At 43.5% G+C, this 24,853-nt stretch overlaps 17 non-coding genes across 17 annotated transcripts; 14 read left to right on the top strand and 3 right to left on the bottom strand.

The window, feature by feature from the left end:
- Positions 1-1,215: 1,215 nt before the first annotated feature.
- trnaf-gaa (transfer RNA phenylalanine (anticodon GAA)) lies at positions 1,216-1,288 on the bottom strand. Its single transcript has one exon. It is a non-coding gene; the product is annotated as a tRNA-Phe (tRNA).
- Positions 1,289-7,286: 5,998 nt separating this feature from the next.
- trnai-aau (transfer RNA isoleucine (anticodon AAU)) lies at positions 7,287-7,360 on the top strand. Its single transcript has one exon. It is a non-coding gene; the product is annotated as a tRNA-Ile (tRNA).
- A 106-nt stretch (positions 7,361-7,466) lies between these two features.
- trnaf-gaa (transfer RNA phenylalanine (anticodon GAA)) lies at positions 7,467-7,539 on the top strand. Its single transcript has one exon. It is a non-coding gene; the product is annotated as a tRNA-Phe (tRNA).
- A 134-nt stretch (positions 7,540-7,673) lies between these two features.
- On the top strand, positions 7,674-7,745 carry trnaq-uug (transfer RNA glutamine (anticodon UUG)). Its single transcript has one exon. It is a non-coding gene; the product is annotated as a tRNA-Gln (tRNA).
- Positions 7,746-7,839: 94 nt separating this feature from the next.
- On the top strand, positions 7,840-7,911 carry trnaq-cug (transfer RNA glutamine (anticodon CUG)). Its single transcript has one exon. It is a non-coding gene; the product is annotated as a tRNA-Gln (tRNA).
- Positions 7,912-8,606: 695 nt separating this feature from the next.
- Positions 8,607-8,679, bottom strand: trnaa-agc (transfer RNA alanine (anticodon AGC)). Its single transcript has one exon. It is a non-coding gene; the product is annotated as a tRNA-Ala (tRNA).
- A 938-nt stretch (positions 8,680-9,617) lies between these two features.
- On the top strand, positions 9,618-9,689 carry trnaq-uug (transfer RNA glutamine (anticodon UUG)). Its single transcript has one exon. It is a non-coding gene; the product is annotated as a tRNA-Gln (tRNA).
- Positions 9,690-9,774: 85 nt separating this feature from the next.
- trnai-aau (transfer RNA isoleucine (anticodon AAU)) lies at positions 9,775-9,849 on the top strand. The gene has a single exon. It is a non-coding gene; the product is annotated as a tRNA-Ile (tRNA).
- Positions 9,850-12,173: 2,324 nt separating this feature from the next.
- Positions 12,174-12,247, top strand: trnai-aau (transfer RNA isoleucine (anticodon AAU)). The gene has a single exon. It is a non-coding gene; the product is annotated as a tRNA-Ile (tRNA).
- A 106-nt stretch (positions 12,248-12,353) lies between these two features.
- On the top strand, positions 12,354-12,426 carry trnaf-gaa (transfer RNA phenylalanine (anticodon GAA)). Its single transcript has one exon. It is a non-coding gene; the product is annotated as a tRNA-Phe (tRNA).
- A 300-nt stretch (positions 12,427-12,726) lies between these two features.
- trnaq-cug (transfer RNA glutamine (anticodon CUG)) lies at positions 12,727-12,798 on the top strand. The gene has a single exon. It is a non-coding gene; the product is annotated as a tRNA-Gln (tRNA).
- Positions 12,799-14,183: 1,385 nt separating this feature from the next.
- On the top strand, positions 14,184-14,256 carry trnaf-gaa (transfer RNA phenylalanine (anticodon GAA)). Its single transcript has one exon. It is a non-coding gene; the product is annotated as a tRNA-Phe (tRNA).
- Positions 14,257-14,391: 135 nt separating this feature from the next.
- Positions 14,392-14,463, top strand: trnaq-uug (transfer RNA glutamine (anticodon UUG)). The gene has a single exon. It is a non-coding gene; the product is annotated as a tRNA-Gln (tRNA).
- Positions 14,464-15,325: 862 nt separating this feature from the next.
- trnaa-agc (transfer RNA alanine (anticodon AGC)) lies at positions 15,326-15,398 on the bottom strand. Its single transcript has one exon. It is a non-coding gene; the product is annotated as a tRNA-Ala (tRNA).
- A 1,584-nt stretch (positions 15,399-16,982) lies between these two features.
- On the top strand, positions 16,983-17,055 carry trnal-caa (transfer RNA leucine (anticodon CAA)). Its single transcript has one exon. It is a non-coding gene; the product is annotated as a tRNA-Leu (tRNA).
- Positions 17,056-19,741: 2,686 nt separating this feature from the next.
- trnai-aau (transfer RNA isoleucine (anticodon AAU)) lies at positions 19,742-19,815 on the top strand. The gene has a single exon. It is a non-coding gene; the product is annotated as a tRNA-Ile (tRNA).
- A 106-nt stretch (positions 19,816-19,921) lies between these two features.
- Positions 19,922-19,994, top strand: trnaf-gaa (transfer RNA phenylalanine (anticodon GAA)). The gene has a single exon. It is a non-coding gene; the product is annotated as a tRNA-Phe (tRNA).
- Positions 19,995-24,853: the final 4,859 nt, after the last annotated feature.

Below are 24,853 nucleotides of genomic sequence, written 5' to 3'. Positions count from 1 at the left end.
AGAAGCACTGGAGGATGCAGTGTGAGGTGCAGGCTGACGTACGCTGGTGCCCACAGCAGAAGCCTGTCTTTTCAGGACATATGTCTTGAAAATGGCCATGTTGGTTTTGGGCCTGGCATCTGCCTTAACGAGGTACCTGATGAGGGCTTGAGCCTCCTTGCTCTGGTCCTCATAAACATCTTTCATGGACCGGCCCTGGAAGTCACCAAACTCCACCATCAAGCAGCCCTGGTCTCCAGTTGCCCGGGCTTCTGCCTGCATTTCCTGCTTCCTCTGATACTTCTCCACTTTTTCTGCCATCTCTCTAATTTGAGAAGTGTACTGTAGGAACAGTTGTTTATTTTCTGACAGGGGTGTTGTCTGCGCCGTCTCATTGGAAATGCTGAGCACCAAATACACGGCATACCCCAGAGAGTTTTCCAGGAGCCATCTAAATCTCTGGCCCTGGTACTTCCCAAACTGAAGTTTGCAGTGAGCCAGTACTAAAAACTGGTCACTGGGCTCTCCACCGTTTGTGCTGACAAAAGTACTGGCCTCTGACAGCACCTCCTCCTTAGGTTTGGCCCTTCCAGACTCCACATTTTCAAGGCGCCTCGCCTCCGCCGAAGGCGCCATGAGGAGTCGGCATGATGTTGCCGATTGGCGTTGAAAAGAGGGATATGCATACATTTTCTGAAATGAAAATCAGAAAAAGACTACTACCTTTTGCAATCTAAAAGACACCTGTATGTTAAGTGTGTAACAATAATTTAACAAGCTACGCATAAACTATATTACTGTGGTAATAAACATGGCCATGACATAAACTGTCCTGAAGATGAGTTTTCTACAAAGGACAGGAATCCCTGACATATAAAATATGTAACGTCAATATGAAGTCTGAAATTTCCTTTTATTTTCAATGCTGTCATCTTAAACAATGATTACACACACACCAGGCTACAAAATATTACATTAAATATATCATACTTCAAATGTTGTCATCTTACCCCAGGGTTACACCAGGTGCTTTACATTTATCTGACGCTTTTATCCAAAGCGACTTACAATTGCTATATATGTCAGAGGTCACACGCCTCTGGAGCAACTAGGGGTTAAGTGTCTTGCTCAGGGACAGATTGGTGTCTCACAGTGGATTCGAACCCGGGTCTCTCACACCAAAGGCATGCGTCTTATCCACTGCGCCAACACCACCCCTTAAAGTGTGGGAGATGTTGCCGTAACCCGGGATTGAACCAGGGACCTTTAGATCTTCAGTCTAACGCTCTCCCAACTGAGCTATTTCAGCTACAACAGCTTTTACCTCTTAAAATCTCAGCCATTTTTCTGTGTTTTTAACTTTCTGGTCTACCTAAATTGAAATGAGCACTATTCCCACATACTTTGGCCCATATGGATACATTTGGCCTTTTTTTGTTTGTTTTTAGTTAAGACTCTCAATGTTTTTTTTATAAAAAAAAAGTCATTATTATTACATTATTTTAGAAAATATCAATTATTTCTTGGTAAATGCAGTTTTCCATATTTCCACAACAATTTGGTAACGATTTTTACAATTAAAATGTGTGTGTGTTATTATGTGTTAATACCAAATATAAATGTAAATAGTTTAATCATTATTTTCATTCATAGGGCCCAGAAACCATGATTTCTTAGACAATAAACACATCATTGTTGACAGTAGCATAGCTTAATTAGCTGACGGTCGATAAATTTAACTTATCTGATCATTTATCATGTGAAAAGTTACAGGTTCACAGGTACTGAAGAAAGCATGAACTGTACATGCTAGCTAGCTATACTGACACGATTCATTTTCCAAAAATACACACTGTATATGAACAAATAATGACCAATTTTCAATGAATGAAGTAATAGCCTTAGCTTTAACAAAGATGACAATAACAACGACCGGGGATTGGTAAAAAGGAGGCCACAGGAGAGAAACGCGATTGGAGAAAAGTAAGCCACGGAAGAGAAACGCGATTGATCAAAAGTAAGCCACGGAAGAGAAACGCAATTGATCAAAATAAGCCACAGGCGAAACGCGATTGGTCAAAAGTAAGCCACAGGCGGAACGCGATTGGTCAAAAGTAAGCCACAGGCGAAACGCGATTGGCTCATGTGGGCTTACTTTGTGCTTACTTTGGCTCAGTCGGTGGGAAGCAGTAGGCGCAAGCGAGAGGTAGTGGGATCGATGCCTGCATTCTCCAAGTTGGCTCCTGCCCTTTTACTCACACATCCCTAAATCAGTGGTTTTCAATCCTGTCCTGGAGGTAAGGATGGCTGAAGCGAAACATTCATTCCGAAGCTTTGCGAGATCCCGAAGCGCAGATGTGTCGAAACACTGATCCGAAGCGTGATTCGAAACACCCATGTCACGTGACTATGACCAAACGAAGCCTCGAAGTGTTTCACTAATTGTTTCATCAGGTGTGGTCCGCCGAATCAGCGTTTGATTGGAACGGTCGGGAACAGACCACACAATCGCACATCTGTATAAAAGTGAAATAAACGCATTTTGACCTCGTGGGTTTTTGTGAGAGGAGTTTGACTTTAAGATAGCGGATTTTTGGTGATATAGTGACATAGTGCGATTTGATTAGTTATAGGCAATTTAGACTTACATTTAAATTTACACAACACATTGACTGAGAGGCTAGAGACAGACAGAGTATACATATAGTGACACATTAATAGATACATAGATATAAATATATATAGACAGCTAGATTAATAGATAGATACATATATAGATAGATTACAGATACATATATAAATACATATATTATAGATAGATACATATATAGATAGATTATAGATACATATATAAATACATATATTATAGATAGATACATATATAGATACATAGATTATAGATACATATCTAGATACATAGATCGATTCATATATAGATAGATAGATTTGGATAGATAGTTAAAATGGAAGCTCCCCAGAAGAGATGCTGTACATCTGTGGTGTGGGAGCATTTCCATTTAGAAACCCCAAATAAAGTGAGATGTGTGTATTGTGATCGGCAGCTAGCCTACTGCAACAAAACATCATCCATGATGCGCCATTTGAGGAGCACTCATCCTGCCATTTTGCAGGGTGCAGAGGATGGCATTCCCCCTGTACCTAGGCCTGCTACTGACACTGCTGGGCCATCTAAGCAAGGTATGCATTGTTTGGGATATAATTATAATTGAAATATAATTACAACCTTTTGGGACACTGTTTATAAAGTTTATAAGTTATATAAAGCACTGATTATAAATACTGGAAGGTTTCCAAATAATGAACCAGTAGGCTATACTTTTAATAGATGTGCACTAATTGAAGCTGTACTTTTCCAATGTATTTGTCTGAAAGTATGTTTTGTCTTCTCTTTTAAAAGTCAGACAGATGGAATTGGATGAGGCTCTTATAAACATGGTGGTGAAGGATCTGCAGCCCTTCACCATCGTGGACGATGAGGGATTCAGGGCATTTGTGAACAAGCTTGATCCAAGCTATGTCCTCCCATCCCGGAAGGTGCTTAAAATAATGGTCAGCGAAAAGTACAACAAAGCCAAGGAGAAGACAATGGAGGACCTACAAAAGGCCGAATTTGTTAGCCTTACAGCTGACATGTGGTCCTCCATTAATATGGATGGATATCTTGGTGTGACTTGCCATTACATAACACCAGAGGCAAAAATGGCAACTGTTGTACTGGGTGTAAGGAGGTTTTACAAAACCCACACAGCCCAGCATCTCATGGAGGCTAAAGCCTTGCTAATGGCTGAGCGGGGAATAACCTCCAAAGTTCAGTGCATGGTGACTGACAATGCATCTAACATGATCCTAAGTGCCCAGCTACTCCACCTTCGCCATGTCCCATGTTTTGCTCATACTTTAAATTTGATTGTGAAAAAGGCACTAGATCAAACCCCAGTCATCAATGAAATACGCCAGAAGGCCAGAAAGATAGTGGGGTTGTTCAGATCCAGCTGCAAAGCAAAGGACAAGCTTGTGGAGATGCAGAGCTTGATGGGAAGACCAACTCTGAAACTGATACAGGAGGTTGACACGAGATGGAACAGCACATTTGACATGCTACAGCGCTTGTATGACCAACGTGAACCAGTGGCTGCTGCACTTTCCAACTTAAACAATGATACTGCTCCCCTGACAAGTATTGATTATGACATTATTGAACAATCATTGTCAATACTGCAACCATTCAAACTCGCAACAACAGAGATGTCAGAGGAAAAGAGAGTGTCTGCTTCAAAGCTTATACCACTGTACAGGATGTTGCAGCACAAGCTTGCACAGAAAAAAGGAAATGCAACGCAGGAATCAACTGTTCAATTAGGTAGGTCACAATGACCATACTACCCATGTGATTGGCCATAACTGTCATATTATTGTCATTATTATAAATATCTGTTTCTCCTGTTTTGGCTCATAGGCTCACATCTGCAAGAAGGTCTGCACTCCAGATGTGGAGGTTATGAGAGTTTTAGAGCCTTGGCACTGGCTACACTGCTGGACCCAAGGTTCAAAAATGTGGCATTCGGAAATGCTGCCAAAGCCCAGGAAGCTGAAAAGCATATCACACTGGAGTGTGCTTCACTGATGCGTTCAAACACAAGTCCTGGTGAGCAGTTTCAGTCTGTGTTATGTTATGTAATCTGAATCATGTAATATGATATATCCTTCATATATGCCGTCAGTTTAGGATTTGTTACTAATTGCTGTTTTCATTTTTATTCAGACCCAGAAATGTCAACATCACACCCATCATCATCATCATCATCACCATCACCATCAACATCAACACCAGTAGAAACACAGGACAGTTTATGGGAACTTTTTGATACTCGCATCCATCAAACCAAGATGATACACAATGCTACAGCTGATGTCACAGTGGAAGTGAAAAAATACATCAACGATGCGTATTTGCTCAGAACTCATGATCCACTAACTTACTGGAAAGAGAGAGCAGTAATCTTTCCTCATTTGTATGTCCTTGCAAAAAAATATCTTTGTATGCCAGCAACAAGTGTCCCTTGTGAGATGATTTTTTCAAAGGCTGGAGAAATTATCTGTAAAAAAAAAAATAGGCTAAGTCCTTCCACAGCAGATAAATTAATATTTTTGAATAAAAATCTCTAAAAAAGTGAGACATTGTGGCTTGATTTCTTTTATTAATATTCATTTTTCATGACCAAAATAACTTTATGCACAGTGAGGAGCCTATAGGTTACAAGCTTTACATATTAGAACATTATAATAATAAAAAAACAACAAATTTTTTTAATGGCTCGTCAAGGTTGTTTCAGATCAACACCTGCAAGTGACCACTAGGTGTCACCGTTGAGACGGGTGTCAGATTGATTCGAAGCCTCGAAACAATATGGCACATTTGGTTCAACTGTTTCATTGGTTCACGAGGCCTCGATTTTGCCATCACTACTTTTCGGCACCTTTTAGTCCAAAAAAATTAACTAACGTAGAGAGTGTGGCCGCATTGCATCGATGCTCAGTCTGTCTCTTTAGGGCAGTGGTTCTCAAACCTGTCCTGGAGGCACCCCTGCCCTGCACATTTTTATTGTCTCCCTCATTAGACACACCCAAATAAGGTCTCGCGGTCTCTACTAATGAGCTGATGATTTGAAACAGGTGTGTTAGAAGAGGGAAACATTCAAAATGTGAAGGGCAGGGGTGCCTCCAGGACAGATTTGAAAACCACTGCTTTAGGGAACTGTGCGTAAAATGGTTTTACAACCAATTTGCACAGGACCATGTCTGAAATACTTTTTGGCAGCTGTGAGCCCAAAAAAAGCTAACGTGGGAGTGTGGCAGCATTGCGTCAACGCTCAGTCGGTCTCTTTAGGGCAATGGTTTTCAAACCTTACCTGGAGGCACCCCTGCCCTGAACATTTTGTATGTCTCCCTTATTAGACACACCCAAATCAGGTCTTGCAGTCTCTACTAATGAGCTGATGATTTGAATCAGATGTGTTAGATGAGGGGAAATGCGAAATGTGCAGGGCAGGGAAGCCTCCAGGACAGGATTGAAAACCACTGATCTAGGGATGTGTGTGTAAAAGGGCAGGAGCCAACTTGGATAATGTGGGCATCAATCCCGCTACCTCTCGCATGCTAAGCAAGCGCTCTACCATTTGAGCTAATTCCCCTAGCCTTTCAAGAATGACGAGCATAGCTGGGAATGATGGGTTTGATGCAAAGAGGCTGTCCCTCCTCTGGGCTTGCTCCTTTGCACTGGCCGAGATTATGTTGTCGAATTAACAAAGAGATTAAGCTTTTGTGTTTAAGGACCTTCTCGGTCTTGTTACGCCAGTATGCATGTGTATGGATTATTGTATTATGTAGGCTACCTTGGAACACTCGGATCATGCAGACAACTTCTCACCTCTTTTGCTCACACTGACTTAAAGTCTAAGGAAGCGGTTCTCAATTCTAGTCCTCGCTCCCCCCAGGTCTGCATGTTTTGCATGTCTCTCTTTGTTAGCACACCTGATTCGGATAATCAGCTCATTAGAAGTGAGCTCCTAGTGATTGACATGGTCCCTACACAGTGTTCATTGGTCCCCACTCCCTGAGCAGGGGAAATCCGTCAAAGTATACTTCACTTTGGAACATTGGTTCACGGATTTGTGCTGCGCAACTTCTTCACACATGGAGAAGTGTGACATCATTTACCTCGATACACCACTGTATTACTCACTATGAATTGAAAGTATACATACGCTTTGAACTTGAATCACGGAGGGATGTCATGTGATGTCCAGTTCTGAGGACACTTACGTTCGAATGGAACAAATGTCTGAAGCTATACGAGAAACTTACAAAATGTGAAGAGCAGGGGGCGCGAGGACTGGAATTGAGGCCCGCTGGTCTAAGTGACATCTGATCATTTCAGCTGTCCTCCCTAACATCCCTCTACATGTTAGATACAGCCCCATTTTTAGGTCAATTAAGAGGCCAACTTGTATTCGTTAGCCTTTCACACTGTCTCGAGGACTTTGATTGCTTCCACGTTAGTTCATGTTCCTTCTTTTGTTGTTGCTGAAATAGCTATTTTTTCTATTTTTGGGCAAGAAGGCTCGTTGGTCTAGGGGTATGATTCTCGATTTGGGTGCGAGAGGTCCTGGGTTCAAATCCCGAATTAGCCCTTGTTCAGGTTAAAACGTTAAGCTTTATTGTCTCATTGCTTTCACAAACATTATGGCAGGTTTTTTCCAATCAGGCAGACATGGATGGCTAAGCCAGGCCGGTTAGCTCAGCTGGTTAGAGCGTGGTGCTAATAACGCCAAGGTCAGGGGTTCGATCCCCGTACTGGCCAGCTGGTTTTATTGTCTGGGGGCTCATCTCTGCTCTGCTCTTCAGCTCCGACAATTAGTAGGGTGATCTCACTGAAATCACTGTTTACAAAGCAGAGGTTTGTTGTAGCCAAAAAAGCTCAGTTGGGAGAGCGTTAGACTGAAGATCTAAAGGTCCCTGGTTCGATCCTGGGTTTTGGCAACATCTCCCGCACTTTTCCCTTTTTTGAGGCTGGCCATTGACCAAAAATCACTGGGTTCCAACCTCTCTGTATAACTGTTCCCCACAACCAGAGAGCTATCTGTTTCCAAGTTGGCCTCCAACCAAGCAGTTTCGGTTCCATGGTGTAATGGTCAGCACTCTGGGCTTTGAATCCAGCGATCTGAGTTCGAATCTCGGTGGAGCCTGTGTGCTTTCTTGCCGCAGGAAAAGATAAAACAGCACTAGTTTGGCGATGGTGCCAGTGTTTGTGGCCATGTGAGCAACAGCTGCACCAGATAAGGTTCCATGGTGTAATGGTTAGCACTCTGGACTCTGAATCCAGTGATCCGAGTTCAAATCTCGGTGGGATCTATTTTGCCACCAGTTTGCACAGGACAATGTCTGAAATACTTTTCGGCACCTTTTATTCCAAAAAAATTAACTAACGTAGAGAGTGTGGCCGCATTGCATCGATGCTCAGTCTGTCTCTTTAGGGCAGTGGTTCTCAAACCTGTCCTGGAGGCACCCCTGCCAGGCACATTTTTATTGTCTCCCTTATTAGACACACCCAAATAAGGTCTCGCGGTCTCTACTAATGAGCTGATGATTTGAAACAGGTGTGTTAGATGAGGGAAACATTCAAAATTTGGAGGGCAGGGGTGCCTCCAGGACAGGTTTGAAAACCACTGCTTTAGGGAACTGTGCGTAAAATGGCACTGTTTTGCAACCAATTTGCACAGGACCATGTCTGAAATACTTTTTGGCAGATGTGAGCCCAAAAAAAGCTAACGTGGGAGTCTGGCAGCATTGCGTTAACGCTCAGTCGGTCTCTTTAGGGCAATGGTTTTCAAACCTTTCCTGGAGGCACCCCTGCCCTGAACATTTTGTATGTCTCCCTTATTAGACACACCCAAATCAGGTCTTGCAGTCTCTACTAATCAGCTGATGATTTGAAACAGGTTTGTTAGATGAGGGGAAATGCGAAATGTGCAGGGCAGGGATGCCTCCAGGACAGGATTGAAAACCACTGATCTAGGGATGTGTGAGTAAAAGGGAAGGAGCCAACTTGGAGAATGCGGGCATCGATCCCGCTACCTCTCGCATGCTAAGCGAGCGCTCTACCATTTGAGCTAATTCCCCTGGCCTTTCAAGAATGACGAGCATAGCTGGGAATGACGGGTTTGATGCAAAGAGGCTGTCCCTCCTCTGGGCTTGCTCCTTTGCACTGGCCAAGATTATGTTGTCGAATTAACGAAGAGATTAAGCTTTTGTGTTTAAGGACCTTCTCGGTCTTGTTACGCCAGTATGAATGTGTATGGATTCTTGTATTATGTAGGCTACCTTGGAACACTCGGGTCATGCAGACAACTTTTCACCTCTTTTGCTCACACTGACTTAAAGTCTAAGGAAGCGGTTCTCAATTCTAGTCCTCGCTCCCCCCAGGTCTGCATGTTTTGCATGTCTCTCTTTGTTAGCACACCTGATTCGGATAATCAGCTCATTAGAAGTGAGCTCCTAGCGATTGACATGGTCCCTACACAGTGTTCATTGCTCCCCACTCCCTGAGCAGGGGAAATCCGTCAAAGTATACTTCACTTTGGAACATTGGTTCACGGATTTGTGCTGCACAACTTCATCACACATGGAGAAGTGTGACATCATTTACCTCTGTATACCTCAATACACCACTGTGTTACTCACTATGAATTGAAAGTATACATACGCTTTGAACTTGAATCACGGAGGGATGTCATGTGATGTCCAGTTCTCAGGGCACTTACGTTCGAATGGAACAAATGTCTGAAGCTATACGAGAAACTTACAAAATGTGAGGAGCAGGGGGCGCGAGGACTGGAATTGAGACCCGCTGGTCTAAGTGACATCTGACCGTTTCAGCTGTCCTCCCTAACATCCCTCTACATGTTAGATACAGCCCCATTTTTAGGTCAATTAAGAGGCCAACTTGCATTCGTTAGCCTTTCACACTGTCTCGAGGACTTTGATTGCTTCCACATTAGTTCATGTTCCTTCTTTTGTTGATGCTGAAATAGCTCTTTTTTCTTGGCTTTGGGCAAGAATGCTCGTTGGTCTAGGGGTATGATTCTCGCTTTTGGTGCGAGAGGTCCCGGGTTCAAATCCCGGACGAGCCCTTGTTCAGGTTAAAACGTAAAGCTTTATTGTCTCATTGCATTCACAAACATTATGGCAGGTTTTTTCAATCAGGCAGACACTGATGGCTAAGTTAGCTCAGCTGGTTAGAGCGTGGTGCTAATAACGCCAAGGTCGCGGGTTCGATCCCTGTACTGGCCAGCTGTTTTTATTGTCTGGGGGCTCATCTCTGCTCTTCAGCTCCGACAATGAGTAGGGTGATCTCACTGAAATCCCTTGCTAAGCAGAGGTCTGTTGTAGCTGAAATAGCTCAGTTGGGAGACCGTTAGACTGAAGATCTAAAGGTCCCTGGTTCGCTGCCGGGTTTCAGCAACATCTCCCACTCTTTTCCCTTTTTTGAGGCAGGCCATTGACCAAAAATCACTGGGTTCCAACCTCTCTGTATAACTGCTTCCCCACAGCCAGAGAGCTATCTGTTTCCAAGTTGGCCTCCAACCAAGCAGTTTCGGTTCCATGGTGTAATTGTCAGCACTCTGGGCTTTGAATCCAGTGATCTGAGTTCGAATCTAGGTGGAGCATGTGTGCTTTCTTGCAGCAGGAAAAGATAAAACAGCACTGGTTTGGCGATGGTGCCAGTGTTTGTGGCCCTGTGAGCAACAGCTGCTCCAGTTAAGGTTCCATGGTGTAAAGGTTAGCACTCTGGACTCTGAATCCAGTGATCTGAGTTCAAATCTTGGTGGGACCTAGTTTGCGCAGGACAATGTCTGAAATACTTTTCGGCACCTTTTAGTCCAAAAAAATTAACTAACGTAGAGAGTGTGGCCGCATTGCATCGATGCTCAGTCTGTCTCTTTAGGGCAGTGGTTCTCAAACCTGTCCTGGAGGCACCCCTGCCAGGCACATTTTTATTGTCTCCCTTATTAGACACACCCAAATAATGTCTCGCGGTCTCTACTAATGAGCTGATGATTTGAAACAGGTGTGTTAGATGAGGGAAACATTCAAAATTTGGAGGGCAGGGGTGCCTCCAGGACAGGTTTGAAAACCACTGCTTTAGGGAACTGTGCGTAAAATGGCACTGTTTTGCAACCAATTTGCACAGGACCATGTCTGAAATACTTTTTGGCAGCTGTGAGCCCAAAAAAAGCTAACGTGGGAGTGTGGCAGCATTGCGTCAACGCTCAGTCGGTCTCTTTAGGGCAATGGTTTTCAAACCTTTCCTGGAGGCACCCCTGCCCTGAACATTTTGTATGTCTCCCTTATTAGACACACCCAAATCAGGTCTTGCAGTCTCTACTAATGAGCTGATGATTTGAAACAGGTTTGTTAGATGAGGGGAAATGCGAAAAATGTGCAGGGCAGGGATGCCTCCAGGACAGGATTGAAAACCACTGATCTAGGGATGTGTGAGTAAAAGGGCAGGAGCCAACTTGGAGAATGCAGGCATCGATCCCTCTACCTCTCGCATGCTAAGCGAGCGCTCTACCATTTGAGCTAACTCCCCTGGCCTTTCAAGAATGACGAGCGTAGCTGGGAATGACGGGTTTGATGCAAAGAGGCTGTCCCTCCTCTGGGCTTGCTCCTTTGCACTGGCCGAGATTATGTTATCAAATTAACAAAGAGATTAAGCTTTTGTGTTAAAGGACCTTCTCGGTCTTGTTACGCCAGTATGCATGTGTATGGATTCTTGTATTATGTAGGCTACCTTGGAACACTCGGATCATGCAGACAACTTCTCACCTCTTTTGCTCACACTGACTTAAAGTCTAAGGAAGCGGTTCTCAATTCTAGTCCTCGCTCCCCCCAGGTCTGCATGTTTTGCATGTCTCTCTTTGTTAGCACACCTGATTCGGATAATCAGCTCATTAGAAGTGAGCTCCTAGTGATTGACATGGTCCCTACACAGTGTTCATTGCTCCCCACTCCCTGAGCAGGGGAAATCCGTCAAAGTATACTTCACTTTGGAACATTGGTTCACGGATTTGTGCTGCGCAATTTCTTCACACATGGAGAAGTGTGACATCATTTACATCTGTATACCTCGATACACCACTGTATTACTCACTATGAATGGAATGGAACAAATGTCTGAAGCTATATGAGAAACTTACAAAATGTGAAGAGCAGGGGGCGCGAGGACTGCAATTGAGACCCGCTGGTCTAAGTGACATCTGACCGTTTCAGCTGTCCTCCCTAACATCCCTCTACATGTTAGATATAGCCCCATTTTTAGGTCAATTAAGAGGCCAACTTGCATTCGTTAGCCTTTCACACTGTCTCGAGGACTTTGATTGCTTCCACGTTAGTTGATGTTCCTTCTTTTGTTGATGCTCTTTTTTCCTGATTTTGGGGAAGAAGGCTGGTTGGTCTAGTGGTTTGATTCTCGATTTGGGTGCGAGAGGTCCTGGGTTCAAATCCCGGACGAGCTCTTGTTCAGGTTAAAACGTGAAGCTTTATTGTCTCATTGCATTCACAAACATTATGGCAGGTTTTTTCCAATCAGGCAGATACGGATGGCTAAGCCAGGCCGGTTAGCTCAGCTTGTTAGAGCGTGGTGCTAATAACGCCAAGGTCGTGGGTTCGATCCCCGTACTGGCCAGCTGTTTTTTTTGTCTGGGGGCTCATCTCTGCTCTGCTCTTCTGCTCTGACAAAGAGTAGGGTGATCTCACTGAAATCACTGCTTGCTAAGCAGAGATTTGTTGTAGCCAAAATAGCTCAGTTGGGAGAGCGTTAGACTGAAGATCTAAAGGTCCCTGGTTCGATCCCGGGTTTCGGCAACATCTCCCACACTTTTCCCTTTTTTGAGGCGGGCCATTGACCAAAAATCACTGGGTTCCAACCTCTCTGTATAACTGTTCCCCACAGCCAGAGAGCTATCTGTTTCCAAGTTGGCCTCCAACCAAGCAGTTTCGGGTCCATGGTGTAATGGTCAGCACTCTGGGCTTTGAATCCAGCGATCTGAGATCGAATCTCGGTGGAGCCTGTGTGCTTTCTTGCCGCAGGAAAAGATAAAACAGCACTGGTTTGGCGATGGTGCCAGTGTTTGTGGCCATGTGAGCAACAGCTGCACCAGTTAAGGTTCCATGGTGTAATGGTTAGCACTCTGGACTCTGAATCCAGTGATCCAAGTTCAAATCTCGGTGGGACCTATTTTGCCACCAGTTTGCGCAGGACAATGTCTGAAATACTTTTCAGCACCTTTTAGTCCAAAAAAATTAACTAACGTAGAGAGTGTGGCCGCATTGCATCGATGCTCAGTCTGTCTCTTTAGGGCAGTGGTTCTCAAACCTGTCCTGGAGGCACCCCTGCCCTGCACATTTTTATTGTCTCCCTTATTAGACACACCCAAATAAGGTCTCGCGGTCTCTACTAATGAGCTGATGATTTGAAACAGGTGTGTTAGATGAGGGAAACATTCAAAATGTGAAGGGCAGGGGTGCCTCCAGGACAGGTTTGAAAACCACTGCTTTAGGGAACTGTGCGTAAATTGGCACTGTATTGCAACCAATTTGCACATGACCATGTCTGAAATACTTTTTGGCAGCTATGATCCCAAAAAAAGCTAACGTGGGAGTGTGGCAGCATTGTGTCAACGCTCAGTCGGTCTCTTTAGGGCAATGGTTTTCAAACCTTTCCTGGAGGCAACCCTGCCCTGAACATTTTGTATGTCTCCCTTATTAGACACACCCAAATCAGGTCTTGCAGTCTCTACTAATGAGCTGATGATTTGAAACAGGTGTGTTAGATGAGGGGAAATGCGAAATGTGCTGGGCAGAGATGCCTCCAGGACAAAACTGAAAACCACTGATCTAGGGATGTGTGAGTAAAAGGGCAGGAGCCAACTTGGAGAATGTGGGCATTGATCCCGCTACCTCTCGTATGCTAAGCGAGCCCTCTACCATTTGAGCTAATTGCCCTGGCCTTTCAAGAATGATGAGCATAGCTGGGAATGACGGGTTTGATGCAAAGAGGCTGTCCCTCCTCTGGGCTTGCTCCTTTGCACTGGCCGAGATTATGTTGTCGAATTAACAAAGAGATTAAGCTTTTGTGTTTAATGACCTTCTCGGTCTTGTTACGCCAGTATGCATGTGTATGGACTCTTGTATTATGTAGGCTACCTTGGAACACTCGGATCATGCAGACAACTTCTCACTTCTTTTGCTCACACTGACTTAAAGTCTAAGGAAGCGGTTCTCAATTCTAGTCCTCGCTCCCCCCAGGTCTGCATGTTTTGCATGTCTCTCTTTGTTAGCACACCTGAGTCGGGTTGAAACGTGAAGCTTTATTGTCTCATTGCATTCACAAACATAATGGCAGGTTTTTTTCAATCAGGCAGACACTAATAGCTAAGCCAGGCCGGTTAGCTCAGCTGATTAGTGCGTGGTGCTAATAACCCCAAGGTCGCGGGTTTGATCCCCGTACTGGCCAGCTGTTTTTATTGTCTGGGGGCTCATCTCTGCTCTGCTCTTCAGCTCCGACAAAGAGTAGGGTGATCTCACTGAAATCCCTGCTTGCTAAGCAGAGGTTTGTTGTAGCCAAAATAGCTCAGTTGGGAGAGTGTTAGACTGAAGATCTAAAGGTCCCTGGTTCAATCCTGGGTTTCGGCAACATCTCACAAACTTTTCCCTTTTTTGAGGCGGGCCATTGACCAAAAATCACTGGGTTCTAACCTAACTGTATAACTGCTTCCCCACAGCCAGAGAGCTATCTGTTTCCAAGTTGGCCTACAACCAAGCAGTTTCGGTTCCATGGTGTAATGGTCAGCACTCTGGGCTTTGAATCCAGCGATCTGAGTTCGAATCTCGGTGGAGCCTGTGTGCTTTCTTGCCGCAGGTAAAGATAAAACAGCACTAGTTTGGCGATGGTGCCAGTGTTTGTGGCCATGTGAGCAACAGCTGCACCAGGTAAGGTTCCATGGTGTAATGGTTAGCACTCTGGACTCTGAATCCAGTGATCCGAGTTCAAATCTCGTTTGGGACCTATTTTGCCACCAGTTTGCGCAGGACAATGTCTGAAATACTTTTCGGCACCTTTTAGTCCAAAAAAATGAACTAACATAGAGAGTGTGGCCGCATTGCATCGATGCTCAGTCTGTCTCTTTAGGGCAGTGGTTCTCAAACCTGTCCTGGAGGCACCCCTGCCCTGCACATTTTTATTGTCTCCCTTATTAGAAACACCCAAATAAGGTCTCGCGGTCTCTACTAATGAGCTGATGATTTGAAACAGGTGTGTTAGATGAGGGAAACATTCAAAATGTGAAGGGCAGGGGTGCCTCCAGGACAGGATTGAAAACCACTGCTTTAGGGAACTGTGCGTAAAATGGCACTGTTGTGCAACCAATTTGGACAGGACCATGTCTGAAATACTTTTTGGCAGCTGTGAGCCCAAAAAAAGCTAACGTGGGAGTGTGGCAGCATTGCGTCAATGCTCAGTCGGTCTCTTTAGGGCAATGGTTTTCAAACCTTTCCTGGAGGCACCCCTGCCCTGAACATTTTGTATGTCTCCCTTATTAGACACACCCAAATCAGGTATTGCAGTCTCTACTAATGAGCTGATGATTTGAAACAGGTGTGTTAGATGAGGGGAAATGCGAAATGTGCAGTGCAGGGATGCCTCCAGGACAGGATTGAAAACCACTGATCTAGGGATGTGTGAGTAAAAGGGCAGGAGCCAACTTGGAGAATGCGGGCATCGATCCCACTACCTCTCGCATGCTAAGCGAGCGCTCTACCATTTGAGCTAATTCCCCTGGCCTTTCAAGAATGATGAGCATAGCTGGGAATGACGGGGTTTGATGCAAAGAGGCTGTCCCTCCTCTGGGCTTGCTCCTTTGCACTGGCTGAGATTATGTTGTCGAATTAACAAAGAGATTAAGCTTTTGTGTTTAAGGACCTTCTCGGTCTTGTTACGCCAGTATGCATGTGTATGGATTCTTGTATTATGTAGGCTACCTTGGAACACTCGGATCATGCAGACAACTTCTCACCTCTTTTGCTCACACTGACTTAAAGTCTAAGGAAGCGGTTCTTAATTCTAGTCCTCGCTCCCCCCAGGTCTGGATGTTTTGCATGTCTCTCTATGTTAGCACACCTGATTCGGATAATCAGCTCATTAGAAGGGAGCTCCTAGCGATTGACATGGTCCCTACACAGTGTTCATTGCTCCCCACTCCCTGAGCAGGGGAAATCCGTCAAAGTATACTTCACTTTGGAACATTGGTTCACGGATTTGTGCTGCGCAACTTCTTCACATATGGAGAAGTGTGACATCATTTACCTCTGTATACCTCGATACACCACTGTATTACTCACTATGAATTGAACGTATACATACGCTTTGAACTTGAATCACGGACGAATGTCATGTGATGTCCAGTTTTCAGGGCACTTACGTTCAAATGGAACAAATGTCTGAAGCTATACGAGAAACTTACAAAATGTGAAGAGCAGGGAGTGCGAGGACTGGAACTGAGACCCGCTGGTCTAAGTGACATCTGACCGTTTCAGCTGTCCTCCCTAACATCCCTCTACATGTTAGATACAGCCCCATTTTTAGGTCAATTAAGAGGCCAACTGATGCTGGAATAGCTCTTTTTTCTTGGCTTAGGGCAAGAAGGCTGGTTGGTCTAGGGGTATGATTCTCGCTTTGGGTGCGAGAGGTCCCGTGTTCAAATCCCGGACGAGCCCTTGTTCAGGTTAAAATGTGAAGCTTTATTGTCTCATTGCATTCACAAACATTATGGCAGGTTTTTTCCAATCAGGCAGACACGGATGGCTAAGCCAGGCCGGTTAGCTCAGCTGGTTAAGTCGTGGGGAGTCGTGGCCTAATGGTTAGAGAGTCGGACTCCCAATCGAAAGGTTGTGAGTTCGAGTCCCGGGCCGGCAGGAATTGTGGGTGGGGGGAGTGCATGTACAGTTCTCTCTCCACCTTCAATACCACGACTTAGGTGCCCTTGAGCAAGGCATCGAACCCCCAACTGCTCCCCGGGTGCCGCAGCATAAATGGCTGCCCACTGCTCCGGGTGTGTGCTCACAGTGTGTGTGTGTTCACTGCTCTGTGTGTGTGCATTTTGGATGGGTTAAATGCAGAGCACAAATTCTGAGTATGGGTCACCATACTTGGCTGAATGTCACTTCACTCACACTCACTCACTCACTTCACTCACTCACTGGTTAGAGCGTGGTGCTAATAACGCCAAGGTCGCGGGTCCGATCCCAGTACTGGCCAGCTGTTTTTATTGTCTGGGGGCTCATCTCTGCTCTGCTCTTCAGCTCTGACAAAGAGTAGGGTGATCTCACTGAAATCACTGCTTGCTAAGCAGAGGTTTGTTGTAGCCGAAATAGCTCAGTTGGGAGAGCGTTAGACTCAAGATCTAAAGGTCCCTGGTTCAGTCCTGGGTTTTGGCAACATCTCCCACACTTTTCCCTTTTTGAGGCGGGCCATTGACCAAAAATCACTGGGTTCCAACCTCTCTGTATAACTGCTTCCCCACAGCCAGAGAGCTATCTGTTTCCAAGTTGGCCTCCAACCAAGCAGTTTCGGTTCCATGGTGTAATGGTCAGCACTCTGGGATTTGAATCCAGCGATCTGAGTTCGAATCTTGGTGGAGCCTGTGTGCTTTCTTGCCGCAGGAAAAGATAAAACAGCACTAGTTTGGCGATGGTGCCAGTGTTTGTGGCCCTGTGAGCAACAGCTACACCAGTTAAGGTTCCATGGTGTAATGGTTAGCACTCTGAATCCAGTGATCCGAGTTCAAATCTCGGTGGGACCTATTTTGCCACCAGTTTGCGCAAGACAATCTCTGAAATACTTTTCGGCACCTTTTAGTCCAAAAAAATTAACTAACGTAGAGAGTGTGGCCGCATTGCATCGATGCTCACTCTGTCTCTTTAGGGCAGTGGTTCTCAAACCTGTCCTGGAGGCACCCCTGCCCTGCACATTTTTATTGTCTCCCTTATTAGACACACCCAAATAAGGTCTCGCGGTCTCTACTAATGAGCTGATGATTTGAAACAGGTGTGTTAGATGAGGGAAACATTCAAAATGTGAAGGGCAGGGGTGCCTCCAGGACAGGTTTGAAAACCACTGCTTTAGGGAACTGTGCGTAAAATGGCACTGTTTTGCAACCAATTTGCACAGGACCATGTCTGAAATACTTTTTGGCAGCTGTGAGCCCAAAAAAAGCTAACGTGGGAGTGTGGCAGCGTTGCGTCAACGCTCAGTCGGTCTCTTTAGGGCAATGGTTTTCAAACCTTACCTGGAGGCACCCCTGCCCTGAACATTTTGTATGTCTCCCTTATTAGACACACCCAAATCAGGTCTTGCAGTCTCTACTAATGAGCTGATGATTTGAAACAGGTGTGTTAGATGAGGGGAAATGCGAAATGTGCAGGGCAGGGAAGCCTCCAGGACAGGATTGAAGACCACTGATCTAGGGATGTGTGTGTAAAAGGGCAGGAGCCAACTTGGATAATGTGGGCATCGATCCCGCTACCTCTCCAGCGCCTGCTCCAGCGCCTGCTCCAGCGCCTGCTGCTTCTGTGTCCCGTTACACCCAGAGGAACAGGCTCCGGCGGGCCCTGGAGACGGAAAGCGGAGTCCATAAGAGGAAGTATGTGCGAGGGGTAACTTTTAACAAGTGCAGCGAATGTGGGCAGCCCAAAACTAAAGAGTTTGGTCATAGCCGATATGGGAATGCCACATTTTGCTCACGCTCCTCTAATGGAAAAACTTTAGATGATTGGTTGGCAGAACAGCGGCAGGCAAAATAAATGACAAACATCGCCTCCATAGTAAATAATTTATTTCCTGTGTATATTTTGTATATATTATATGGGCCCACTCTTTTCATATATTTTTTTTTAATATAAGTAGTACATAATATCTTTCCTGTATATATATATATATATATATATATATATATATTGTTTATATTATATGGGCACACTCTTTTCATATTTTTTTTTATACAAGTACATTATATCTATCCTGTATATATTTTGTTTATATTATATGGGCCCACTCTTATCATATTGTCCTTTTTATATTGTGTGTATGTATGTGTGTGTTCATTTTAATAAAACATTTTGTATATATTACTTGGGCCCACTCTTTTATATTGTTCTTTTTATATTGTGTGTATGTGTTTGTATTCATTTTAATAGAACATTTTTTTGATCAGATAAAAAAAATCTGCTAAATCATATCAATCAAATCATATCCACACACACAAAACGTATTTGAAGAAACGTTTTTAATTAATTCTATTTAAACACAAACATGAAAAAGTTTTTTTTAATAATACACACACACACTCACACAAATCTATGTAGTATAAAAGCAATCAATGGTATGTCATAGATAACAAAATAAAAGTCTCGGTTTATTGCACGCTTAACAATACACGTCGTGGACATATGATGTCACGGCTCATCTGAGAGAGCACGGGTTCGAATCCAGGCCGCGGAGGGTAGAATTGTTTCACATGTAATAACAACTCTTCAAAACGCAGAAACATATACCCCGAGTATTGCCGCAAGGGGAAATCCTTTGGCGTTTTCACGTGTTCTGCATCTTTTTCGCTTGCGTGCGGGGCTCAAAGATTGGACCCCTTCCTCATGCTAAGCGAGCGCTCTACCATTTGAGCTAATTCCCCTGGCCTTTCAAGAATGACGAGCATAGCTGGGAATGACGGGTTTGATGCAAAGAGGCTGTCCCTCCTCTGGGCTTGCTCCTTTGCACTGGCCGAGATTATGTTGTCGAATTAACAAAGAGATTAAGCTTTTGTGTTTAAGGACCTTCTCGGTCTTGTTACGCCAGTATGCATGTGTATGGATTCTTGTATTATGTAGGCTACCTTGGAACACTCGGGTCATGCAGACAACTTCTCACCTCTTTTGCTCACACTGACTTAAAGTCTAAGGAAGCGGTTCTCAATTGTAGTCCTCGCTCCCCCCAGGTCTGCATGTTTTGCATGTCTCTCTTTGTTAGCACACCTGATTCGGGTTGAAACGTGAAGCTTTATTGTCTCATTGGATTCACAAACATTATGGCAGGTTTTTTTCAATCAGGCAGACACTGATGTCTAAGCCAGGCCGGTTAGCTCAGCTGGTTAGAGCGTGGTGCTAATAACGCCAAGGTCGCGGGTTCGATCCCCGTACTGGCCAGCTGTTTTTATTGTCTGGGGGCTCATCTCTGCTCTGCTCTTCATCTCCGACAAAGAGTAGGGTGATCTCACTGAAATGCCTGCTTGCTAAGTAGAGGTTTGTTGTAGCCGAAATAGCTCAGTTGGGAGAGCGTTAGACTGAAGATCTAAAGGTCCCTGGTTCGATCCCGGGTTACGGCAACATCTCCCACACTTTTCCCTTTTTTGAGGCGGGCCATTGACCAAAAATCACTGGGTTCCAACCTCTCTGTATAACTGCTTCCCCACAGCCAGAGAGCTATCTGTTTCCAAGTTGGCCTCAAACTAATCAGTTTCGGTTCCATGGTGTAATTGTCAGCACTCTGGGCTTTGAATCCAGCGATCTGAGTTCGAATCTTGGTGGAGCCTGTGTGCTTTCTTGCCACAGGAAAAGATAAAACAGCACTAGTTTGGCGATGGTGCCAGTGTTTGTGGCCCTGTGAGCAACAGCTGCACCAGTTAAGGTTCCATGGTGTAATGGTTAGCACTCTGGACTCTGAATCCAGTTATCCGAGTTCAAATCGCGGTGGGACCTATTTTGCCACCAGTTTGCGCAAGACAATGTCTGAAATACTTTTCGGCACCTTTTAGTCCAAAAAAATTAACTAACGTAGAGAGTGTGGCCGCATTGCATCGATGCTCAGTCTGTCTCTTTAGGGCAGTGGTTCTCAAACCTGTCCTGGAGGCACCCCTGCCCTTGCACATTTTTATTGTCTCCCTTATTAGACACACCCAAATAAGGTCTCGCGGTCTCTACTAATGAGCTGATGATTTGAAACAGGTGTGTTAGATGAGGGAAACATTCAAAATGTGAAGGTTGGAGAGGACGGAAGATTTTGGACGAAGCGAAGGCAGATTGCAACCGAACTGTATTGTGAGTGTAACGATGGGAGATAGCTCGGATGGTAGCGATAATTATGGAAGGGTTTCAGATATGGAGATTAGCCAAACAAAAAAGGCAAGGAAAAAATCTTGGTCTGAAGCGAGTAGTGGAGGGGAGGGTAGACAAGTTAACAAAAAGATTAAAGCTAAATCTAAGGGGAACAGTAGACCTGACTTAGATGATAAGCAGGAAGAGTGGAAAGTTATTATCACGCTCAGTAATGATAAAGGTCATTTAAAGTGAAGTGAAGTGACATTCAGCCAAGTATGGTGACCCATACTCAGAATTTGTGCTCTGCATTTAACCCATCCAAAATGCACACACACAGAGCTGTGAACACACACACACACACACCCGGAGCAGTGGGCAGCCATTTATGCTGCGGCGCTCAGGGAGCAGTTGGGGGTTCGATGCCTTGCTCAAGGGCACCTAAGTCGTGGTATTGAAGGTGGAGAGAGAACTGTACATGCACTCCCCCCACCCACAATTCCTGCCAGCCCGGGACTCGAACTCACAACCTTTCGATTGGGAGTCCGACTCTCTAACCATTAGGCCACAACTTCCCTATTTTCACCCAGTTCAAGTGACCAAAGCAATTGAGAAGGATATGGGGAAAATTAAATACGCTAAACTACTGAATAACAGAAGAATTCTAATTTCAGCAATAAATAAGAAGCAGCAGGAAATGATTTTGAAAATGAGTAATCTTGGTGGTGGAAAGATTAAAGTGCATGTACCAGGAATGGCAGCAAAGCTAAGAGGAGTGATCTCAAATGTTCCACTGGAAATGTCTGTGGACGAGGTAAAGAGTGAGATTAAAGGTGGGAAAGTATTAGAGGTGAAAAGGCTCCAAAGCAATAAAAGTGGTATTAAATCAGATAGTCTATCTGTATTGCTTGTTTTTGAAAAATCCTTACCTTATGAAGTTCAAATAGGCTGGATCAATTACAAAGTTAGGGAGTATATCCCTCAACCATTGAGATGCTTTAAGTGCCAGAGAATGGGTCATACAGTACAACAATGTAAATGGAGACAAAGATGTGCGAAATGTGGAGGAGACCATGAATATGGAAAATGTAATAAGGATACCAAGCTAAAATGCTGCAACTGTGGAGGTGAGCATAGTGCTGCATATGCTGGATGTGTGGTCCAGAAACAAGCTAAAGAAGTACAAAGGTACAAGGTTGTGAATAAGATGTCATATGCAGAGGCTATTAAAGACATAGGCAACTATGAAACAAAGAAAAATAGTCAAATAGAGAGTCATGAAAACCTCAATGAAAATGTAATATATGGAGCAGCAGGCCTACCTCAGATGTTAAACATAAAGAGATGTCAGCCAGGAAAAGTAGGCCCAATAACCATTGCCATACAGCAACCATGTAAACATAAGTGTATAGTGGAGGAGAACACCTTGATGGTATAAAAAAAGAGCTTTGTAGCTTTTATATGCAAAGTTGTGAATGTTGCCACACGACAAGAAAGGAAAAGTGACAGGATCAAGACCGTGGTAGAAGCTGCAGAGGAATTCTTGGGTATCAAAGATTTAAAAGCAAAAGATATACATGACAAGCTAAGCACTAATAATGATGGAGGGTCTCAGAGTATTACTTAAATTTATTATGGTATTCCATCTGTTACAATGGAATGCTAGGAGTCTGACTGCAAATGGACAAGAATTTAAGAAGTTTATAGTAGAGTCTGAAGTCAAACCTGATACTATTTGCATTCAAGAGACCTGGCTAAGGCCTCACCTTGATTTTATTATACCTGGTTATGAGTCTGTTAGGTTTGATAGAGGTGGGAATCAGGGTGGAGGATGTGCAACATTTGTAAGGAATGGGATACCATTTAGAAGAATAGAAACTACAACAGAAATAGAATGTGTAATTACTGAAATTTATAAATCAGATGGACACTTAGTAGTAATAAACTTATATAACCCTAGTAAATCATTAAACCTAGAAACATTAGAGGGAATAATAAGTAGACAAGGGAACCGGAAAGAAATATGGTGTGGAGACTTCAATGCACATAATAGTCTTTGGGGAAGTAAGCATACAGATAATAATGGAGAAGCAGTGGAGGAAATGATGAATGTTAGGCAATTAGTTTGTTTAAATAATGGGAATGGTACAAGAATTGATATACGTTCTAACACACTGTCTTGTATTGATCTCACTCTGGTCTCTAATAAAATGTCACACTCTTGTGAATGGAAGGTGATAGAAAGTACAAGTATTGGAAGTGACCATTTTCCAATATTTTGCTCTATAAATATTGAAATAGATCTCCAAGAAAGGCCTAATCATAAGAAATGGGAGTTTGAAAAAGCTGATTGGGAAAAATTAAAAAAAATATGTTGTATTTCAGCAGAGACGGTCTCAATGCAGGGTGATATTGAGGAATGTGCATCTGAGGTTACACATTTAATAATGAATGCAGCATTAAAAAGCATACAATTTAAGTCAGTTGGGGGGAATAGGAAAATGGTCCCATGGTGGAATGATACATGTACAAAAGCTATTAAAGAACGAAATCGGGCAATGAGAATGTTAAGAGGTAATTTGAACCAAGATAACTTAATTGATTATCAGAGGAAAAAGGCTCAGGCACGAAGAATAATTAAGAATAGTAAACAAAATGCATGGAAGAACTATTGTTCTACTATAGGGAGGGAAGTTAAAATAGGAGAAGTGTGGTCAATGATGAAGAAAATGAGTGGGAAAAAAGTGTATACTAAAATACCTGTATTAGAGGATGATGGAATACTGGCAATAACAGATAAAGAAAAGGCAAATGCATTGGGAAAGAAGTTTGCCAGTATTCATAGTGGGGATCATTTGGATGATATACATAGATTACATAAAGAGAAGGTTCTTAAAGAAAATAGAGATGTGTTTATTAAAAAAGATTGTGAGGAATGTACTATGGATGCAGAAATAAACTTGAATGAACTAGTGATAGTATTAAATGATATTAAGAATACTGCTACAGGAGAAGATCAACTAAGTTACATCATGTTCCAGAAAATACCTGGTAAAGTATTGCAGATAATATTAAAGTTATTTAACAAGATATGGGAAGACGGTAAAATACCAAAAAGCTGGAAAAGAGCATTAATATTGCCATTTAATAAACCTGGGAAAGACCCGAATAATGCTGGTAATTATAGACCTATTGCCCTTACGTCACATCTCTGCAAGTGGATGGAGAAGATACTAGTCAGAAGACTTAACTGGACCCTCGAATATAGAGGATTATTCGCACCATATCAAAGTGGATTTAGGAAAGGGCGTTCCACAATGGATGCGGTGGTGAAAGTAAGCAATGAAATAGAAAAAACTTTTAAAATGAAAGAAATAATGAGTATTGTGTTCTTTGATATTGAAAAAGCTTATGATTCCATGTGGAGGGAAGGGCTGTTAATTAAAATGAACCAAATGGGAATTAGAGGTAGGTTTTATAATTGGGTCTTAGACTTTCTGTCAGAAAGAAGATTTAGAGTTAGAGTGGGATCAGGAATTTCTGAGGAATTTGAAATTGGTAATGGAATTCCACAAGGTAGTGTTATTAGTCCAGTTTTATTTAATGTTATGATCAATGATATTTTTATGAATCTGGACAGAAGGATTGGATCAGCTTTGTATGCAGATGATGGGGCCATCTGGGCAAGAGGATGAGATCCTATAAGGGTAAGAAATAAAATCAAGGAAGCCATAGGAAAGGTAGAACAATGGTCGTATAGCTGGGGCTTTAAGCTTTCTCCAAGTAAGTCTTGCCATATGATATTTACAAGGAAGAAAGGGATAGAAAAACAGAACCTACAGTTATATGGACATAATATGGAAACAGTAGATCATTTTAAATATCTTGGTATGTGGTAAGACCAAAAGGGAACATGGAAAATACACATTGAAAAGGTGGAATCAAAATGCAAGAAAGTCATCAATTTAATGAGAGCAGTAGTGGGGAAAGACTGGGGAGCAAATAAACAATCACTAATATATATTTACAGGGCTTTAATGAGGTCAACAATCGATTATGGATGTTATGTATATGGAGCAGCAGCTAAAACACATTTACTGAAGCTAGATAGAATTAGTAACAAAGCATTGAGGATATGTGCAGGTGTAAT

This window comes from Carassius carassius, chromosome 8 (assembly GCF_963082965.1).
Source record: "Carassius carassius chromosome 8, fCarCar2.1, whole genome shotgun sequence".
NCBI lineage: Eukaryota > Metazoa > Chordata > Actinopteri > Cypriniformes > Cyprinidae > Carassius > Carassius carassius.
Note: the sequence above shows the minus strand (reverse complement) of the source record. Positions and strands in the feature narration are given on the sequence as shown.